The 17,458-nt window shown below is 41.9% G+C and overlaps 1 long non-coding RNA gene across 2 annotated transcripts; it reads right to left on the bottom strand.

Annotated features, from left to right (window-relative positions):
* Positions 1-13,488: 13,488 nt before the first annotated feature.
* Positions 13,489-17,392, bottom strand: LOC123652932. 2 transcript variants are annotated; one of them, XR_006742514.1, is made up of 3 exons: positions 16,897-17,387; positions 15,932-15,968; positions 13,489-14,472 (listed from the first exon to the last, which is right to left on the bottom strand). It is a non-coding gene; the product is annotated as an uncharacterized LOC123652932 (long non-coding RNA). The 2 variants fall into 2 exon arrangements; XR_006742515.1 differs by having other exon boundaries at positions 15,932-17,392.
* Between the last annotated feature and the right edge of the window lie 66 nt (positions 17,393-17,458).

Genomic DNA, 17,458 nt, shown 5'->3' with positions numbered 1-17,458 from the left:
GCAATGGAGGGGGGGGGGGAATGAGGAATATTTGTAATAATATGAACAATAAAGATTTATTTTAAAAAAAAACTACAATGAGATACCACCTCATACCTGTTAAAATGGTTATTACCACCAAGACAAGTAATAACAAGTGTTGGAGAGATTGTGGAGGAAATGAACCCTCATATACTGCTGGTGGGTGTGTAAATTGATACAGCCATTATGGAAAACAGTATGGAAGTTCCTCAAAAAATTAATAATAAGATTACCATATCACCCAGCAAACCTTCTTTGAGGTATCTATCTGAAGATTTTGAAAACTTTTATTCTCAAAGATATATTCACCCTTATGTCCATCGGACCCTTATGTCCTTCAATAGATGATTGGATAAAGAAGATATAATACATATATACAATGGACTTAGCCATCAGAAAAGATGAATTACTACCATTTGCAATAACATGAACATATCTTGAGAATATCGTGCTATGCAAAATAAGTCAAATGGAAATAGTCAAGAACCATATAATTTCACTCCTATATAATAAAAGGATAATATGCAAATTGACTCTAATGGTAGAACCACTGAGAATGACCTGTCACTATGATGCACACTGACCACCAGGGGGCAGACACTCAATCCAGGAGCTGCCCCCTGGTGGTCAGTGTACTCCCACAGGGGGAGCTCTACTCAGCCACAAGTTGGGCTGACTGCAAGCACAGCAACAGTGGCAGGAGCCTCTCCACTTAGGTCTAAGCCACAGTTGGACATCCCCCAATGGCTCCCAGGCTGCCAGAGGGATGTCTGAATGCCATCTTAGGCCCAATCCCTGGTAAGCAGGCCTAAGCCAACAGGTAGGACATCCCCCAAGGGGTCCAGACTGTGAGAGGGCACAGGCCAGGGTGAGGGAACCCATCCCCCAGATGAATTTTCATGCACTGGGCCTCTAGTGTAGAATATAAAACTGAAAGAAACAAATGAGCAAACAGGACAAACAAATAAAAACTCAGAAACACAGACAGCAGTTTCGTGGTTACCAGAGGGAAATGTAGTGTGGGGAAGTAGAAAAGGTAAAGGGGGTCAAATATATGGTGACAGAAGGAGACTTGACTTTGGGTGGTAAACACACATGCAATATACAGATGATATATTGTAGAATTATACACTTGTAACCTATATCATTTTGTTAACAAATGTCATCCAATTTAATAAAAAATTTTTAAGTATATGTTATAAGTGCAGAGATAGAAAATAAATCAACATAGCTAGTTAGAACCTAGTAACAAACCTAGGTACATGTAAAATATACATATATACTAGAGGTAGCATTGCATTACAAATAAAGAGAAAAATATTACTCAATGGCTGTATCATCTTAACTGGCAAGACTTATGGGAAGAAATAAAAATAAATACCTACCTCATGCGAAGCACACAAATAAGTCCCATATGAGTTAAAAGTTAAATATGACAAGAAAAATCTCAAAACTTTTATAAAAACTATAACATGATAACTTTACAACATGTTAGGAAAGGATTTTTTAAATAACAGCAAAAACATACAAAAAGATTGATAAATTTGAGCAGATTAAAAATTTTATGACTAAATAATAAAAATGGTGGCTGGCAGGACGGAGGTGAGGGAGAAGGTGTGAGTAAGTGAGGGGGTGAAAAGAGAGTGTTTGGATGTGTGTGGTGTGTGTGTGTGAGTGAGTGAGGGACAGTTAAATCCATCAGGAGCAGCTGGGGCTGGCAGACCAGGCTTCCTCGGATAGGGAGAGACTACCATCACTGCGGACATTCCCCAGACTGCAGGACTCATGAACAGAGCCCACATCATCTTGAAAAGGAAAGTGGCCTTTTCTAGGAACTCATCAACACCACCACTCAGACAGCCCTTAGACACCGACTGGGATCCTGCAGTCAATTCAGCCAAAATCCTGCTACCTAACCTACAGATCGACGGGCCCTGGGACCTCCACCTCCAAAGTTCACTGGTCCTACAGCATTAAGTGCAACCTCCCCTCTCCTGAGTGGTCGACCTCCAGACACCACAGTCCTGTGTTTCCAGCATGAAGAACTCCTGGGCACACCACTCCACTGGCTGTTCTTGGGAGCTGCTGTGAGCCCCCACTGGGTGATTTTGTACAGACAAGGGTGCACTACCTTGCAGTAGAAATTCTGATTTCCGTCTTCCTGAATAACTGCCCACAAACAACTCCAGCTCCAGGGCTGAAGTTGCACAGCTGGAGTTGTTTGTGGGCAGTTATTCACTGTGTGTCAGAGCTCTGCACCAGAGTGTGTCAGAATTCTGCACCAGCAAATGCACTACCACAGTCACGTGTTTCCAGCACACAGGCCTCCTGGGCACACCACTTCACAGACAGCTCTTGAATGCCTCTATGAGCCCCTGTTGGGTGCAATTTTGTACAGATAAGGGTGCGCTACCTCGCAGTAAGAAAATCTGAATTCTCTCTTCTTGAATAACTGTCCACAGACACCTCAGCTGTGCAACTTCAGCAACAGGGCCCTTCGGAGTGTATCAGAGCTTCATGCTGGCAAATGCATTGTGTGTGCTGCTATTAGCCACCAATGGGCATGTGGTATCCAACCACAAGTGCAGCAGCAAAAACTGAGTCTTCACTCCGCACAGCTGCAGAACTCTGGACACTACAGTCATGCTATTCCAGTGTGAATCTTCTGAAGCCCACCACTCCACAGGCAGCTCTTGGGTGCTTCTGTGAGATCTGTTGAGAGCCTCCACTGGGTACACACTTATACAAAAATGGCGCACTGCTGGGCTGTAGAAATTCTGAATTCCCTTTTCCTGGACACCTGCCCACAAGCACCTCAACCCTTCAGATTGCATCAGTACACCATGCTGGTAAATGCACCATGGGTGTCCCTGTGAGCCACCACTGGGGACACATGTATCCAATCATGGGAGCAGCAGCAAAAGCTGAGTCTGCCCACCCCACAGGTACAAAACTCTGGACACCACTGTCACACCTTTCCAGAGTGCAGGCCTCCTGAGACCCACTACCCCAACAGATAAATCCTGGGTGCCACTGTGAGTCCACATTGGGCATGCATGATTCCAACCAAGGGCAGCAAAAAGGAACAAGGCAGCAAAAATTGGGACACCCCATTCCATGGCTACTGAAATCTAGACATGCCTTTCCAGTTCACAGGTCTACATCAAGAGAACCCTAATAGCTCAAGCAGAGAGCTATGCTATATTACCAAGCCTAGGAGACCCAACAGATCACATCAGTAGCACTATCCCCAAAAGAACCTAGATAGCAAAACAATCAGATCTAAAGCACAGAAACAATTAAAACATTACAGCAAAACATGAGAAGACAAAAAAGCAATCCCCAAAGGAAAGAAAAAGATGAATCACTAGCAAGGGAGTTAAATGAAAAAGAGGCAAGTAACATGTCAGAGAAAGAATTCAGAGTCATGGTTATAAGGATGCTCAAACAGCTGGATGACAAATACACACAACTCAATGACAAAAACACACATTTCAATGAGAATTATAAGGAGCTGAATGAGAATGTCACCAACATGAAAAGTAACAAAGAGGAAATAAAAAATCACATAACTGTAATAAAGAACACAATTGAAGACTTAAATAGTAGACTAGGAGAGGTGGAGGATCACATCAGTGAATTAGAAGACCGGGTAGGAAAAAACACAGCAACTGGAAAGAATATTTAAAAAGCAAGAGAAGAGCCCAGGGGAGCTTTGAAACAACATCCGCATAATAGGGGTAGCAGAAAAAGAGAAGAGAAGCAAGGAATAAAAAATCTGTTTGAAGAAATAATGATAGAAAATGTCTCAGGGCAGAGCAGATAGCAATGGCTTCCCATCAGCCCTGCCCTGAGAGTCCCCTGGGTCTCAGTGTCCCATGGTAATCGCTTCAAGCACCTCTAAGAGAAAGCTGCCCTCGAGTTTCTCCCGCTGCCAGACAGTTCAATTTATCCCCGAGTGAGTCTGGGTCCCCAGAGTCTTGCCCAGAACTGGAGTTCAGAGTAGGCGGGAGTTTTTGTCTCCCTCTAACTTGAGAAAACCAGCCACATACTCAGTTGCTTGTCTTCTCCATATGCGCGCCTCAATACCTCTGCCTTCCACAGTTCCTCTGAGTCTCAGTGTGCTTTTCTCTTTTCTGTCAGTCCAGGTTTTCCCCATATGAGTCTGGGCCCCCAGAGTCTCACCCGGAACTGGAATTCAGAGCAGTTGGGAACTTTTGTCACCCTCCCACTTGAGAAAGCTAGCTGCGTACTCAGTTGCCAGTCCTCTCCATGAGCATATCTCTGCATCTCTGCCTTCTGCAGCACTTCTGAATCTCAGTGGACTTTTCTTTTTCCTTCTAGTTGTAGAATTTCCACTCATCCAGTCTTCCTGTGGTTCTGGATGATGTCCATTTTGTCTTTTAATTGTAGTTTTGAAATTGTTGTGTGAGGCAGCAGTTTAGAAGTTTACTTATTCTGCTATCTTGGTTTCTGGATTACATAAATATTGAAAAATAAGATATGATGCAGCCAATGAAGGATAAAATATAACTAAGAAAGGTGATTGTAGAAAATGTGGCTTTTATTTATGGACTATTTTCAGCACAAAGCTTATTCTAGGTCTCAAGCAGTCCTGGGGAGAGGCAGACCTTTATCTATAGGAACAGAGCATTCCAGGGGTTATCAGGTGGAAAACAGAGAGAAATACATATATCAGACCTCCAAAACCACAGCCAAATAAGGGGAGGCAGAAAGTTAGCAGCCAGGAGTGCTATGCCAGGGAAGATCTTTACTTAAATAGAAATGCTAGAATGGAGAAAATACACTCCCCAACATTGAAAACCCTCAACACAATATTTCTGCTGTGTGATCAGCATTTGTGTGAAGCACTCAGAATAAAGTTGCTTTGGTCATTTTTGTTAATACTAGAGGCCCAGTGCATGAAATTCATGCACTTGGGTTGAGAGAGTCCCTCAGCCTGGCCTATGCCCTCTCACAGTCAGGGAGCCCTGAGGGGATGTCGGACTGCCAGCCATCAGTTGGACATCCTTAGCATTGCCATGGAGACAGGAGAGGTTCCCACCACTGCTGCTGTGCTCGCCAGCCATGAGCCCAGCCTCTGGATAAGCAGCTCTCCCCACTGTGAAAGCACACTGACCACCAGGGGGCAGCTCCTGCGTTGAGTGTGTGCCCCCTGGTGGTCAGTGTGCATCATAGTGATTGGTCATTCCACCATTCAGTCATTTGCAAATTAGCCTTTTATTATGTAGGGTATGCTATAGATGAGGCCCCCTAGAACCATAAGAAATGCAAAAGAATTCACTGTTAACTCGTTCTCGAATTGCCCCCACTTAAAATCAAATTGCCACTCCTACCCCCATCCCCATGAGGCATGTGGTGCACCTTGAGAACCACTGGGCTTGACACTTTTCCTCTCTGAGCTTCATTTCTGAACACATACACATATACCACAGGAATTGTAATCTCTTCTCTGCCTACCTCACTGGGTTGTCATGAGGAGGTTCTGAGCTAATAAACCTAGAAATGTTTCATCACATAAGTGATGTCTAAACAGGAAAGGATTGTTATTTTTAAGTCCACAGGTACCCTCGCAGGTAGCAGGTGCTGATTAGGAGAGGAGGGCATAATTTTTCTCTGGGACTGTAGCTGTGGAAGCTTTGCAGAGGGTTCCACAAGCCTTGGAGGGGCGGGCTCTGGCCAACAGCCCTGTAGCGGTGGTCATTCCTGGAGGTGCTGGAGGGGAGCAGGGAGTTAGAGGGTGGTAGGGGGTGGCAAGGCGGAAGGGGGAGTAACCGTCAAACCTTTCTGCTTGGCGCCATTCTTTAAATTGTACATGGCTGTTTCACAGCTGTACCTGCTCAGGGCGGGGCTCCAATCTCCTGGGGCAGGGTGGGGACTGGGCCAGGGCGGAGCCAGGTGGGCTAGGAGGGCAGGTTTAGCCACACCCCCAGCGAGGTTCAGTGCACTTCCACTGTGGAGATGGCATTGCTGTTGGGGTGGTCTGAACCTGGGGGGCAACTCCAGATCTGGAGTTGTAGGGTGGAGATACATGCCTGGCCCCAGCGGAGGAGGCCCAGCAGTGGCAGGCCGAGGGACCTGAGTACCTCGGGGGCACTGATGAGTGGTCCCTGGCATGCTATTGTTGTAGGCGCCCCTGGTGGGGGTGGGTAGGAAGAGATTGGGAGTCGGAGGTGCAGTCTTCTCCTCCAAGGGTTCAGGGTCTGGGGTAGGGTGTCTGTGCAGGGGGGTTGGAAGAGCTGCCCATGGCCGCTTCCTCTTCCTTCTTTGCAGTTCTGGCTCTTATCAGGCAGTCTCCTCAGACCCCTGGGAACTTGGCTCCGGCTGCTTGCCCCCTGATGTACATGCATCAATATGCAAATTGGTCATTATGGGGACACCGTCAAGGACAAATTAGCATATTACCTCTTTATATGTATAGATATCTAAACTTCTTATGAGACATTGGTTAGGAGACATAAGGTCAACACTGGTCTTTTCCTGAATATGGATGATATATCATCCATAACTGATATTTTCAAATTTTTGTGCTCATCAAAATAGCTTCATTTGGGGTTCTTTAACCCATTGTATGCCATAAGCATCTGTAGAAGCAAGCAGCAAACCTTCCCCACACACCACTTATTTTCCCTAAGTGTCAGCCCTGACCAACTTTAAAATCATTTTTCATAAGAATTTTTGGCTGAAAATATTTAAGAACATCTGAATTGTGAGTAATATATTTATTTTTATAATATTCATTGTAAATTTTTTTAATTAAATTCAAAATATTGTGGCATGTAGGGATGGTTTCCATTTTGGACGCATGGCAGTTAACTGGTTAGTTGATATTTATGTCCATTTCATCATTGGAACACATATATTTTTTTTAATCTATTTATATATTGTAGTTTGGTGCAAGATTTTCTTGGAAGATTCCACTGTTTAAAAACACTATGATATGCCCTGGCCGGTTTTTCTCAGTGGTTAGAGCATTGGCCTGGGGACTGAAGGGTCTAGGTTTGATTCCTGGTCAAGGGCACATACCTCGTTTCCAGCCCAGGTATGGACACATCTGTTTTTTTCTCTCCACCTTCCCCTTCTCTCTCCCTTCCACTCTCTGTAGAAGTCAATGGAAAAAAATATCCTCAGTTGAAAATTAAAATACAAAAACTGGGATACAAAATGTGGTAGTGGAATGAGCCTCGCCTATAAAACATGTCTTTTAACATCTATCAAGATAAATTTCTATCTTGCATGAGCTAGTATGAGTTGGGTTGACTGTTACCAGTTGCCAAAACATCTTAATAAAAAGGTCAAGTCCTAAGCCTCCCACAACAAAGCATGCTATAAATGGTAACTAACATTATGCATTCTCTTCCAACCTTGCCCACCCAGTCTCCTCTCCCTACCCTCCAATACATTACCAATTAATACACATCAAACTACATTCCACCATTATTCTGGTCACTCCTAGTCTTACACTTAACTATTTCCTGTAGTAACTGTAAGCATAGAATCCAAACTTCATTTCCTAAGTGCTGTTTTTATTACTTACTTGGAGGATTTAGGAACAAGGCTGTAATTATATATTATAGGTTAAGATTCATTCTGTTTAGTTATACCTACATTGTTTTACTCTAATTAAAAAAAAAATTAGGATGTATAATTTCAATGGATTACCTTCCAGCAGAAACCTTGATGTTTTATTAGAGGACATGACAAAAAAAAAAAAAAATCACAAAAATGGAGACAATGTCACCGTAGATAGAGAGACATCTTTTTGAAATAGGAATCCAGAGACCACATGGATCCTACTGGAAAATGCAATCCTATCTTATAAAGAGGGAATATGCTAATAGACCCTCATGACCTCACAAAATGGTGGTGCCCACAGCCAATAAGTTGGGAATATGCTAGTCGACTGTCCCGCCCTCAAAGATTGCAGCACCCATAGCCACAAGATGGCAGCACCCAGTCCCCTCAGCCCTGCCTTGCGCCTGCCTCTGGAGTCCCCCAGTTCTCTCAGCCTCTCAGCTGCCCAGAGCCAGCCCAAGGCACAGACAAGCCTTGGATGGTGGCTGCCCAGCCGCCTAGGGCCGCCCAGGGCCACCCAAGGCTCAAGTAACCAGGGCCAGCTGAAGCTTGTGCTGCTGGCAGTGGCAGCATCAGAGGTGTGATGGGGGCATTGCCTTCCCCTGATTGCTGGGTCACCTCCTGCCCCTGAGGGCTCCCAGATTGTGAGAGGGGGCAGGTTGGGCTGAGGGGACTGTATTTCATTGAGATGTTATCTCTGTGCATGAATTTTCATGCACCGGGCCTCTAGTGATTTAAGAATGAACAGAGTTATAGACCAACAAATGAAAATAAGAACCTATCCTTTTTATCTGCCAAAGTAGCAGAACATGATAAAGCCAAATATGTGAAGAAAAGATTACCCCCCAAAATAACAATTGCCAACTGAGGCAGGCTTGCAGATAGGGTGGGGATTGGGTGAAATCTAAAAGGCCATGGAGGTGAGTCTGGCTCACCTTGAGTGGGATAGGGGAATGTCCTGGTAGAAAATTCTATTTTAGCCAAAACCGGTTTGGCTCATTGGATGGAGAATCAGCCTGCGGACTGAAAAGTCCCAGATTCGATTCCGGTCAGAGGCATGTATCTTGGTTGCAGGCACATCCCCAGTAGGGGGTGTGCAAGAGGCAGCTGATCGATGGTTCTTTCTCATTGATGTTTCTAACTCTCTATCCCTCTCTTTTCCTCTGTAAAAAATCAATAAAATATATATAAAAAAAAAGAAAATTCTATTTTAACAAATCCAGCAATCACATCCTACTGAAAGGTTTATAGGCAAGATTTAATAAGCAAGGGGTCTCTTTACTAGCATCTTCAGAAGGAAGGCCATTACCAAGACCAGTATAGTAACAGTGCTCAGTCATTATGCCACAAATATTTTCCTCAGAACTATGTACTATGTAAAGATAGGAATAGTGTACAGAAAGTAAAATTAGATAAAGACCAAAATGCTAGAGGAAAGATAAAGAACAGGGAAACATTAGCACTTTCATGGGCAGCACTAGCTGCAGGGAGTTGGCTATATCCACAGACAGAAACACCCAAAGCTCCTCTGCATCCCATATTGTGTGCAAGTTAGTGGAAGGTGTTCGTTACTCAGCCCCACAAAGCTCTGGAAATAAATTTTCATTTCAAGCAGTTCTTAATGCTCATGCTTCCCAGCTGTTTAGTATGGCGTTTCTTCAAGTAAGTAACCTGCAGGGAGTTTGGGTGAGATGGGATGGTAATCAAATACTACAAATCAGCCAGCTTGTTTTGCCAGATGAATCCCTTCCCATCCTGGCCAAGAAGCCCGACAGGCAACTGGATTTCTGAGAGCAGGAATATACTGTACTCTTAAGCAAAACCGATCTCTCTATTGAAATAAATGACTGGAATCTAACAGATCACACTTGCATGTAGTTATGGGAAAGGGAGGAGGAAAAAGAACTTGTCCTTAGACAATGGGACTTAGACCCTAAGAGAAGCTAGCCTTTGACTGTGTTGTAACAGGCCCCAGGGTTCAAGCAAACATGTTTGGTTACCTTCCCACAACTATGCCCTTCCTTTCTTCCTGGCTGGCAAAGCTCACATTTTACTCAAGTGATCTCTTCTCAGCTCTGCCAGGGCTCAGTAATATGGCTTGTCCCCCAGTCTGAGAGGTAAAAAGTCAGTTCCAGGAAAGCTTTCTTGTATCTTAAAAAGAGATCCAGGGAGAAGAATGTCCCTCTCTCCGCCTCTTTTCCTGTTTCTATGTATGAAGATGTGAGCCTCTATATGTAACCACTTTGGAAGCATGGCAGAAAGTAACCAACACAAGGAGACTGATAGAGAAAGAAGATGGGCAGGACCTGGCCTTGTTAGCATCATGGAGTCACAAATTTTAAGTCACCCCACCTCCAGATTCCAGGTAATGTGAGAATGTATCCTCTGGGTCAAGTAACTAGAAGCTGAAAACATGATAACAGACACTGAGCTCTAGATCCAAATTCAACTTTGTCAAAGGTGCAAATTATATCAACTGACTGAATACAAGTAAAAATGTTTCTGTTCAAGAAAAGTTCTTGCTGTTTCATGAACAAAGGTAACAAATGCAAAAGCAATTTCATCCTAGTGATTTGTAAATTCTCTGTCACATGCTTAGAACATTCTGTTTCTCCTCAAGAGCAAATTCCTGATCATTCTTCAAAATCTCTGTGAAAGCCTTTCCCAGGTCTTTAGGCTGATGGTTAACTTGACTAGATCATGGGATGCCCAGATATTTGGCTAAACATTTTTGCTATGTATCTGTGATAGTGTTTCTGGATGAGATTAACTTTTGAAACAGTGGACTCAGTAAAGCATATTGCCCTCCCCACTGTGAGTGGGCCTCATCCAACACGTGAGGGCATGCACAAAACAAAAGTCAGAGGAAGGGAGAATTCACCCCTATTCTGCCTGTTTGACTGAGACATCAGTCTTCTCCTACCCTCAGACTGGGAATTATACCATCAACCTCCCTGGTTCTCAGGCCATAAGATTTGACTCAACTACACGGCTGGCCTTTCTGAGGGAATTTCAGAAAGTGGAACCTCTCAGCCTCCATAATTGCATGAACCAATTCCTCATAATAATAAATCATATATTAATATATCAATCACACTAGTTCTGTTTCTCTGTCATATTCATCTTCATAGCCCTAACACTTAACATAGGAGTTGGCACTTAATGGTTGAGGCAGTTTTTAAATATGGCCCCCAAAATGTTTGACATTCCTTCTATTTTGAGGAAAGTCTATGCCCTAGCCTTGAATCTAAACTGGCTTTTATAGCTTCAACCAATAATAGAATACTGGAGAAGCGCTGCTGTGCAAATCTGTTTTATGAAGCTCAATTCCTGTATCAAATTCCCAATATTGCACTCAATGCCTTTTGGCTTTGAGGTTATGTAACTCATTACCTATGAGGGACTCTGACTCTGTCATTCAATACTATAAGAACAAAGAGAGACTGTAGGTTACCTATCCACTCAGGTAGCAAACAACTGAGCTGTAATTTCCCTATGAGTACCTGATTCCAAGCTCTTCTTCTCTTCACCACTGCACACAATCTTCTTCAGTAACTTTTACTTTACCTATAACCAGTAAAAAGAAATGCTCCAGTAGTTTGGCATATCACTCTATAGTGCTATATGGATGACCTAATGTCATGGATAACAGGCTGCCATAGGCTTAGGGTAGTGATTTGAACCAGTGTGCTGCAAGAATTTTAAAAATAGGCAATTCCTGACTATTTATTCAGGAGCACTGATTTCTTTTCCCTTAAATTGTAAAAATTTTTAAAATGACAACAACCAAGGAAGGGGCAATGGTAAAATATGTACAAAGATAATAATTTAATTAAAAAACATAAAGGAAAAAAATAAAAAATAAAAATTATATACTAATCTAAAAAATAAATAAATATGCATTTCAAATGTGAGGGGAAAAAAATAAATAAATAATAAAATAAAATGACAACAGCCAAAACAGCATAACCATCTGGTGTGAATAAATCAAAATTATACCATTTTATGGTCAGGTCAGCAAAAAATACATTTTTGTGCTGCAGAATTTTGGTAATTATTATATGTGTGTGCCATAAGATGAGAAAGGTTAAAAATCGCTGGCCTAGGGCAAAATTAGACATTGCACCCAAGACAAACAAGGTGCCATCTAGAGTTCAACTTGTAATGCTATTTCTGTGGCCCTACGATTAAAACCTTCCTTCCTCCTATCCATCCCTTCATCCCATTCAAAACCACGAATTCTCAATCAGGACAGCTCTGGAAACTGGGGTTAGAGAGAATCCAAACCTGGATAAGAAAGACAAAAAGTAAGATATCTATCTTACTTTTTCTATCTTGTAAATCAGCAACAACATATTTTAACAGCATATGATCACACATGGTATAGACCCTGAGTAGGGAGAAAGAGATAATTAACATGCTCTTTGATCATTTTGATCCACGTAAGAAGAAAAGAAAAAGTACACACAATTCAGAACAGTAAAAATAATACATAATCAGTGCTAAATTTTTCAAGATAAATTTTTCTAAATATAAAATTTAGTTCATTATACAAGAAGAAAAACAATTACTCCTACTTAACCAAATTTAAACACAACTATTAGGCAACATTTTGATGAACATTTTTAATGCATATATAGTAATATAATTGGGCTCATACCATATAGTTCTATATCCTATTTTATTTCACTTACTGGTATATTTTTAACAGATTCTAAACTAGGATTTTTCAAACTAAACCCTAGTGGATTGTTTGAGAAAGCATAACATGACTTCATTTTTAAAAATATATATTTTATTGATTTTTTACAGAGAGGAAGGGAGAGAGATAGAGAGCTAGAAATGTCGATGAGAGAGAAACATCGACCAGTTGCCTCCTGCACACCCCCTACCGGAGATGTGCCCGCAACCAAGGTACATGCCCTTAACTGGACTCAAACCCGGGACCTTCCAGTCCGCAGACCACTGAGCCAAACCGGTTTCGGCATAACATGACTTCATATTAATGTTGAGGTATTATTGCAATAAACTCAACACATTAATGAGATCAATTTTACTTTATCTTTATTAATTACACTACAACTTATATTTATTATAAACTATCATATTAATCCTATTGAAATACATTTTTTTCTAAGAGCAAGGAAGATTCATATCAGAATAATAATCAAGTGCTCCCATCTTTTGAAAAAAATTACACCTGTTTCTCTGAATTTGGTCAAAGAGAAACAAAATAGAAATGCCATTATCATCTCCACCACCTCTGTACACTTAGTACTCCAGTAATTATTTGTATTACTAATGTAAATTTTATTATTGCTTGAGATCACATTTTATTATTACCAGAGTAAACTCTTACCTGTACCAAAATTTTTCTGGTATACAGGTTCTTTCACATGCATAAGTCCTTCAGAGATATTAATCAATAGTTTCTCCTGCATTTTATTTAAACTAGAGGCCCAGCACACGAAGTTGTGCACGAGTGGGGTCCCCAGGCCTAGCCTGTGATCAGAGCCATTTTCTGCCCACTGGCCAGTCCCCAGTCCAGCCCCGCCACTCCCCAGTTCACCGTGGTTACATGATCACAGCATAGCTCCGGTTCCCTGGAGCCTGCAAGCCAGGGGGACTCACCAGTCCCACCCTGCCGCCACTCACCTCGGTTCACCATGGTTCCCTGTTTGCCATGCTGCGATGGGAGCCTGAGGCTGGGGGTGGGGGGGTCCTGAGATGTGGCCAATACACCTCATGGCAACTGGTCGAGCAGTCGTTCCAGTCATTATGCTTATGGTCGCTGACCTTTTATTATATACAATATTTTTAAAGCTATATGGTATTAGACTAAAAAGACTAAAAAATAAGCTTGCAAAATTGTGTTCATGTTTTTAATGAAGTCTCCAAAAGGGAGGGGAGAGGCTTAATAAAAAGGAAATAAGGAATTACACTATGAAGTTTATACACATTTAAATAAAATAAGTAGCCAGCTGTTTGACATTTGTATCAACTGTATAGAGAACTGTATGGTGAGAACTTCAAAATGGGGGGGAAAATGTAAGTACTAAGTTCTTCTTGAACCTCAATGATTCATAGCCCTGCAGAAAATACTTTGGAAAACTAGGAATGTTGGCTATATAATATTGCTTGAAAGTTAATTCCAAATAGTGATGTGTGAATGAGTGCTGTTTGTCTCCCCTCCTCTGCCTCTTTGCCACAAGAGCACTAGCCACCCACAGACCTTAGCTTTACAGTCTTCCTTGCAGTTAAAAGGGGGGTGACAGGTTCAAACAAGTGAGATCTAAGGGGAAGCTAGTCAAAGTCCTCGCAGGAAGGGTTTTCTTTTCCAATAAGTGAGCTGCACAAGGGGAGGTCCTGACAGTCTTCCTGCTCAGCTGCTGTCCTGTGAAATGCAATGATTCCGCAGAAGGAGGCCCCATGTAACTACAGGGCAAGCCAAGAGACTAGAAACCCATATCAGGCCTGACATTGTTGAGTGACAGAATGAACCAGTGGTGGACCTTCCTGCTTCTAGACTTATTGATACATTAAATTAATTGTGTCCTTCTTGGCTAAGCAAGTTTTACTTAGGAGGTCTTTATTGTACCTGAAAGATCCCAAAGTGTGTTCTGTCATAAGAGTTTCAGTATCTAGTGTGATTGAGGGGAAAAATCAATTATTGATTTTTAGAACTTATTTTAGAATAATTGTAAAATTAAGTAATGACAGTACAGTTGCCATTTTTCAAAATGGCAGTTGCATGTAAAATGAGAATCTGATTCCTGGCCAGTGACACATATTTGCCCCATTTATCTCTATCCAGTCACAAGTTGGCCTTGTTACAGCAGACACAGAATCCTTTACCTAGTGATGGAGAAAATAAGAAGACAACCTTTACTACAGTTTAATGTTAATATGAAAGAATATAAAAATAATCTCACCCATTATGGTTCTAATAGAGTTTGAAGCAAGACCAGTTAATCTCTATCTTACCTTCCAGCCATAAAGTGGTAGGTATCTCAAGAGACATCATCCTTTGAAAGACAGATTTTAAAATACCAAGAAACCCCAATATTACTCAGGGGGGGGGAGGGGTGTTATATTATTTAATAATATAGCATTTCATTGTTTTCCTGAAAGAAAATAACCTTTTAGAAGAAACAATTATCTATAATAATAAAAGCATAATATGCTAATTAAACCGATGACCTTTCAGACATCCTTTCTTCCAGACAAAGCACTGCTAAGGCATGCAGGGGCCATGGCCAAGGCTCTTTCACAAATTTTGTGCATTGGGCCTCTAGTTGTTTTATAAAACACTGGAGAACTATCATTAGTTAGCAGAATTCTCTGTTTCATCTTTGGGACTACCATTTTATTGGCATGTTAGACCCAGTCTTGTATCAAGAATTTTATGATGCATTTTTAAATTAAAATCCCCTGAAACATAATTTTTGAGGTTTCTTAATTTCAAGACAGACAATATATCTAACTTAGAATAATTATAAAATTAAATAATGATGTTATATAAAAGATTCCCTCTTCTGAGTTAGATTCATGCCTTCAACTATTTATATTATTAAGCTTTCGGGGCTATTCTGGAACAAGATGTCTGTTCAGAAACCTTTCTAGAAAGTTTCTTATGTTATTTATGTCACTACTAAAGCTATTTCCCTTCCCTTAAAGGACAACTGTTTATGTACAAAAGAAAAAATCATTATTAAGCCAACAATGTTGATAAACAATTCTGATTTGCTCCTAACTGCCCCATAGTTGTCTTTTATGCACTAACTGGAGGCCCAATGCACAAAATTCATGCAATAGGCCTTCCTTCTCCCGGCTGCCAGCACAGGATTCCCTCTGGTGCCAGGGACGCCCCCCTTCCCTCACAGAGGGAGGCCCTGCCCACTCGCCGCAGCCCACTGGTCAGTCACCTGGGCCTCCCTCTGCAGGGTGATCATAGGGTGATGGCCAGGCCAGAACATTCACATTGTACCCACCTTGGCTATCCTGGCACCAGTGGGTGTCATAGTGTGGTCCCAAATGGTTGTTTTGAGGCCGTTTGGTCAATTTGCATATTATGCTTTTATTATATAGGATTGATTTCATAAATCTCTGGGCTAAAAAATTGTCAAGTAACCAGTTAATTTAATAGTATATTTTCAAAGCTATTCTCATATCCTCTCAATTAGAAGTAAATTTTAACGATTTTTATGTAAATGGTTTTAATCTCACAAGTCAGATCCCCTAAATAACTTATACAATTTTTGAAAGCTCTGAACTTTTATTTGCTTATTTTCTCCTGCAAGCTTAATATACTTACCAAAAAGTTCCACATTCCACATCATCACAGTTTTCATCTTGACTCAAAGGAAAAAAGAAAAAAATTAAAAGCCAAAATTAACTATTTTCAGCCTCAATTTTCAAATGTCATTTGTTTCCACCTAATTCTAGTAAATTTATATAGTGTAATTCTAAACTTCGCTATTTGACATTTCCCTGGTGAAGAAAAGCAGTAGAAACTTTTCACCATCTGTGCTGTTTTTGGAAACCAGCCTCTCCCATCTGTGGTCTGGGCCAAGCAACGCTGAGTATGGGACATGGAGGGGGAGGGGTGCGCGTTGCCTTCACAACTGCGTTCAGAACGCTAACTCTAGGAATTACCAGTTGTTACTCTGCAGTTGAATGTTCTGGAGAATGGCCCTCTATTAATAAGGTACCAACAAAAGAAATAGGTAACTTTCTACATTCAATAAGCCATAAAAGAGAATACCAATTAGGAGAAGGGAAAAGAATTGATAGAAAGACCTAGTAAAAGTCGAGTCTTTACATTTTTAATAGACCATTTTCTACTAAATCAGCTAATTCTGAAGCCTTTGAATTTCAAAATCTTATGGAATTCAGTTTTTTCAAACTAAGGTGCTAAGGAAGTGTTGTTTTTCAGTATAAAGAGGTTCTAACTAACTAGACTTCAGTTGAGATACAGATAGGTTCTAACTAGACTTCAGCTGAGGTGGGTGGGGGGTATGGTGAGTATACAGAACTTGCCCAACAGTGGTGGGGGGAGAGGGGGGAGTGCGGCGCGGGAAGGGGCGGTCTGCCTCTCTGTTTAGAACGTGGTGCAAAGTGAGGTTGCTAAATTAGAAGTAACAGGAGGAGGAAGACATAGAGTCCATTATCTCAAGCAATATACAAATGTGCTAGTAATTTTTGTTTCGTGAGAGTTGTTTTTCAACAACTACCACCACCACCGCCGCCGCCGAAAAAGTTAACTGGCCTCAAACGCACCTTTATTTCTTCTTCTATTTCCAAACTCTCAACAACTTTGGTTGTCAAGCTCTACTCACACCTGTGAAACCTGACAAATGGCAAAAATCTTGACAAGACAACAAGAGAGGGAGGAGGATAGAAAAAGGGAGAGGGATGTGAGACCGGGTGGGAGGGAAAGGGGAGGGAGGGAAAGGAGGGGAGGGGGGAAGGTAGAGATTAAGGGAGAGGGAGGGGGAGGGGAAGAAGAGAAAGGAGGTGGAAGAGGGGGAAAAACGAGTACATGCACTTTGCCACCCTCCTGGCCAACTGAAATGCTAGATCCAGAGATTACAGTAATTACAGCCCCAGCATGAATTCCATACAAGCGCTAAATGAAACAGCACATCAATTAAAAAAAATAAACACTCCATTCTAGGAGAAAGACAACCCCCTGGGAAGTCCTAACTAGCATAAATGAACCTGCCAGGCTGCAAGCCCCACGTTCCCCCACCCCCCAATTCGCCCCTCCCCCGCCCACCCCCAACCCACACCTCCATCACCACCACCACTTTAAGGTGGTCGCGGAGCTGGCGCGGGCTCC

The sequence above is a fragment of the Pipistrellus kuhlii genome, unplaced genomic scaffold, assembly GCF_014108245.1.
Source record: "Pipistrellus kuhlii isolate mPipKuh1 unplaced genomic scaffold, mPipKuh1.p scaffold_m20_p_1, whole genome shotgun sequence".
NCBI classification, from domain to species: domain Eukaryota; kingdom Metazoa; phylum Chordata; class Mammalia; order Chiroptera; family Vespertilionidae; genus Pipistrellus; species Pipistrellus kuhlii.
Note: the sequence above shows the minus strand (reverse complement) of the source record. Positions and strands in the feature narration are given on the sequence as shown.